Source organism: Chrysochloris asiatica, unplaced genomic scaffold (assembly GCF_000296735.1).
Source record: "Chrysochloris asiatica unplaced genomic scaffold, ChrAsi1.0 scaffold00082, whole genome shotgun sequence".
Classification (NCBI taxonomy): domain Eukaryota; kingdom Metazoa; phylum Chordata; class Mammalia; order Afrosoricida; family Chrysochloridae; genus Chrysochloris; species Chrysochloris asiatica.
The window spans coordinates 980,553-985,599 of record NW_006408600.1 but is presented as its reverse complement, the minus strand read 5'-3'; the positions used below and the strand labels follow the sequence as shown (position 1 = coordinate 985,599).

Here is a 5,047-nt window from a genome sequence, read left to right as displayed (position 1 = left end):
TCTGCTGGAGAAAGATGAGGCGTTCTGCTCCCGTAAAGATTTACAGCCTTGGAAACCCTGTGCAGGGTCACTATGAGTCAGAACTGACTCCACGGCACACAACCACCAATGACATAGTGTGGGAGTCCTGGTGTGGTGCAATAACATAAGCACTCTGCCTCAATGTCGGTTTGAACTACAAGGTTGGCAGTTCAAATTCACCAGCCTATACATACAGGGTCACTATGGGTCAGAATTGACTCGACGGCAGTTAACAACAACAACAACAATAACAATAATGAAGTATCATGTGGCCCTGTGGGATAAAAACTGGACTGCAAGGTGGATTTAAACTGTAAGGTCGGTGGTTCAAACACACCAGTTGCTCCTTGGAAACCCTATATAGGGTCACTATGAGTTAGAACCAACTTGACAACACACAACAACAACAATGGCATTGTGTGTTACTTATTTGACTTATAACGGCAAGGTCAGAAGTTCGAATCCACCAGTCACTCCGCAGAAGACAGACGAGGCTTTTTACTTCCATATTTATAGCCTCACAAACCCTATACAGGGTCTCTGTGAGTCTAAACTGACTATGACACACAACACCAGCAACCAATTGGGGTCCTCGTGTGATGTTATAGAATAAGCATTTAACTGCTAACCACCAGATCAGCGGTTTAAACCCAACAACCACTCCTTGAAAACCCTATACAGGGTTGCATGTGTCTGAACACACTCAACAACAATAGCATTATTGATTAATAATGATAATAATCACTAACTAAAAACATCACCAACCATTAAATTAACTAATGTTTTAATTTCAAATCATGAGTTTATTTAATTTTTACATTTTGGTAAATAGAAATTAAATCAAAATTAAGACTTTGAAAATTTAATCACTCTGTAAGAAATAGTTATAAAAGAAAAAGCTGATGGTCATTTTTTAAAAAAATCTTTTTCATTTGTGATAGTGTTACCCATAATAAGGATTTATGTCCAAAGCAGCAGAAATAATTCACCAACTCCAAGTTAGAGAGAAAAGAAGAGTTTTATTAGAAGGTGCAGCCAACAGGGAGTTTGCCTACAAGGCAGAGTGTCTTAATAGAATCCCACTTGTAATCAGAATACTTCTACACTGGAAGAGGTGAGTCATGGACTTTTCCAGGTACTTTCAATTACTCAAGTCACAAGATAAGCACAAAGATGCAAATGTCAATCATAACAATCAGATAAAACAAAAAACAAGAATAATGGCATTTGTGGCACAGCCTATCAATCCTCCAGGCAGAATTGTCCAGATGGTGAGCCACACTATACCTGTCCTTGAGCAATAGAAAAAGTGATTAAAATTCCACAGAGGCTTCGGTAAGGAACAATGCAAATTTGACAAGAGTTAGTTTAACTACAAGCATGGAGAATTAATTCTGGGCGATTGGTTACAATAGACTTGAGATGGTATTTTCAGAGAGTCCTGGTGGCACAATGGCTAAGCACTCAACTGCAAACCAAAAGGTTGATAAGGTGATACAACCTGGCCAGGCACCCGATATACTCTTACATCTTGTTGCTAAGAGTCAGAATCAATGCAAAGGCACACAATAGCTCAATTGTATTTAACGGTTTTCCCCAAGGCAGTATTGGAACAGCCTAGGGTTTACAGAGGAGAGAAACTATGTTATTATTTTGATTCCCTTGCAGGATTGGAGAAGTGAACTGTGCATACCAGCACCAAGTCCTGACTCCCATGCTATGTTACAGCTCAAGATGTTAGCAGGTGGAGGAGAAATTGGTAGGAGTTTGCTATTCTTTTGGGCACAAGCAAAAGAGTAGTTTGGTCTCTTCATAAAGTCTGTAGTTGAGAAGTCCATTTCTAAAGCTCTGCTTAAAGCCTGAACGTCTCCTAGGCACTGATCTTACACTTAGTTCTCTTTGTGTGCTATCATCTCTACAGATGGCCTTCCCACCAGTGCAGAACTCACAAAGGACAGGGAAGCAATAGGCCTCTCGATAAACTTATTATTATTGTTGTAATGCCAGTTTGTTGTTGTTAGTCAGCATTGGATTAGCTGTGACTCATGACAACTCCCTCCCTAGGTACAGAGTACAACTGCTGTCTCATGTTTCAAGGTGTGACCTTTTGAAAGCAGATTACCAGGGCTGTGTTTTCAGGCACCTCTAGGTGAACTCGAACCTCCAACACCTTTATCGTTGTTGTTGTTGTTAGTGCCTTCGAGTCAGTTCCAGCCCACAGAGACGCTTTATAGGGTTTCCAAGGAGCAGCTAGTGGATTTGAACTGCCGACCTGGCGGTTTAAACTGACCTTGCTGTCCAGTGTTATATCCTGCAGTACGACACTAGGATTCCTCCAACAGCATTGCTAAGATATAATCCAGATATCATACAATTTTCGTATTTGAAACATACAATTCAGTGCTTTTTAGGATACCCACAGAGTTACGCAACTTTTATTACAATCAATTTTAGAGGATTTTCATTACCTCAAAAGTTACTCCCCATTTTCTCTTCGCCATTCGTCTCCAGTCCTAGGCAATCACTAATTTACTTTCTGTCTCTATGCATTTGCTTGTTCTCGAGATTTCATGCATGTGGAATCATACCATATGTGGCCTTTTGAGTTTGGCTTGGTCCAGTTCTTCTTTAATGGGGTGAACATTTGGGGTGAGAGTCTGACTCTCAAGCTGACTGTGATTTCACTATGGCATTAGAAAGAGCTGCAATGAAGTTCACATAGTACATGGGGCCTCATTAAATGCTGATGCCCAATTGTGCTCCAGATTTGTGGACTAAATCCTATGATTACACATAGGGTTGTTGTTGAACATTGGTGCTTCACATTCTCAGAGCTAGTTAGTCAATTCTGTGATGGCACCTCACAGGCCCAATACCCTGTCTGACCTCTACAGTCTTTTGAGGGAGTGTGTTTCCATCTGTTTGATGTCCAGCCAGGCCAAGGAAACACTGTGTATCTTCATCTTCCCTGCTACTATCCTGTGGCCCCAAGTCCCTTTTGCCTTCTTCCCACCAAGGAGAAGTAGCACATTATCCAGCCCCAAAAGGACAACGGATGTCTACTTATCTTATCCTACACTTGCCTTCAGGTGATCTTTTGCAAAACAAAGGTCAAATTGCATTCATTATTAACAGCAATAGAAAAGCAAGAGAGGAAACAAAACACATAAATGTAACTTTCACTATATCATATGTTGTTGTTAAATATATCATATAGATACTTCATTAATATTTCTTAAATAAAAGACTTGGCAAAATTATAAAATATCTAAGGATCTAGATAAAATCCAGACTGACCCGTTAATTTTCCAACAGGCAATAACATCATTACGAGAAAGGGAGTGTTGTGACTCTGTAGGATAATCACTGGGTTTTGAACCATAAAGTTGGTGGTTTGAGTCCACCAGCTGCTCTGTGGGAGAAAGATGAGGCTTTATGCACCAACAAAGATTTACAGCCTTGGAAAGCTTATATGGATTCCTTATGAGTCAGCACCAACTCACTGACTCTTAACAACAACAGCAATGAAAGATAAGGGAAAACACTTTTGTGCAAGTAATTCTTTTTAACTGATTTATTTCTGTTCTTTTTTCAAACATCACACAATGTTACATTTTATATATAACATCAGGAAAGAGATTTACTGTTCTTTCCAGAAGAGACGTTCTGGAAAGTAGAAGCAGCTCAGATTACCCAAAAAGGAAAGTAAGTATGAGCTTACTTGTGCGTATTTGTTATTGTAGCCAACAGCTTCACCACATCTTTTTCTACTGGGTACTTCATCCCTATCAAGGACAGTAAATGTGAAAAGAGGCTTTGATTCTATAGGAAGGGGCTTTTCGGGTTGAGAGGGAGGCAGATGCCAGTCATACCTAAAAGCAGGATCCATGTGGTGGTAAAAGATAAAATGAAATTGCTAACTAAAGAATCACAAGAAAGCACAAATAAGCCCATGTATACCTCACTCATTGGGTGATTTAACACTGATTAGGGGATATATTTTTTTAAAAGTCTTATTTGAGCATTTCTCAAGAGGGAAGAACTGAAGAAAAATTTAACTCATGGTTTACAACATTGAAAAAGATTCCATGAGCAAAATCCATTCTAGCATGGCACTGTAGGATAAAGGGCAGTTTGAACTACAAGGTCAGCAGTTCAAACTCATTAGCTGCTTCTGGGATAAAGATCAGTTTGAATTACAAGGTCAGCAGTTCAAACTCACTAGCTGCTTCTTGAAAACCCTATATGAGGTTGCTATGAGTTGGAATTGACTCGACAGCACTTCACAGCAACAACATGAACAAAATATTGAATGGTACAGAAAGCATCAAAAGAACATTTGTTGTTGTTAAGTGCCATAGAGTTGATTCCAACCCATAGCGACCCTGTATAGGGTTTCCAAGGAGCAGCTGGTGAGTTTGAACTGCTGTTCAAATGACTTTGCAGTTCAAATGACTTTGCAGTTCAAATGACTTTGCCGTCTGATGCATTAGCCACAGCACCACATCAGGACTCCCAAAAGAAGATGGGAGGATGCAAATAAAGAGGTGCACAGGCTGCGGGGGTGAGGAGCAGGCTGTCTGCAGAGATTCAAGATGACCAACGAAGAGTCTCTTCCCAAAAAGATTCAACTGAGTGAAACAGACTTCAAAGTGATGGCATGAGAGGGCTGATTTTAAGATGGAAGCAGTATGAAGCATATATACAAGCTTTGGAGGGCATGTATACAGATCTTAATTCTAATGATGTTTCTGGCTTAAAAAAGTCTGAAGAAAAACTAAAGCACCAACAGCAAGAATCTGAATGCAGAGAAACCTCATCCTTGTAATGAGACTAGAAACCAAGAGATTCAAGAGTGACACTGTGCAGTTCGGAAGAGAATTCCATGGTAGAGGAATGAAGTGGTCAGGAGTTGGGAGATGGCTTGTAGAAGTGACACGAGCTGAGCCCTGAAGAATAAGTGAGTTAGCTGGGAGGTGTGTGTGTGTGTGTGTGTGTGTGTGAGAGAGAGAGAGAGATAGAGATA

General features: G+C 40.2%; 1 pseudogene; it reads left to right on the top strand.

The window, feature by feature from the left end:
- The first annotated feature begins 4,616 nt into the window (after positions 1–4,616).
- Positions 4,617–5,047, top strand: part of LOC102818894 — a 4,561-nt pseudogene continuing 4,130 nt past the window's right edge.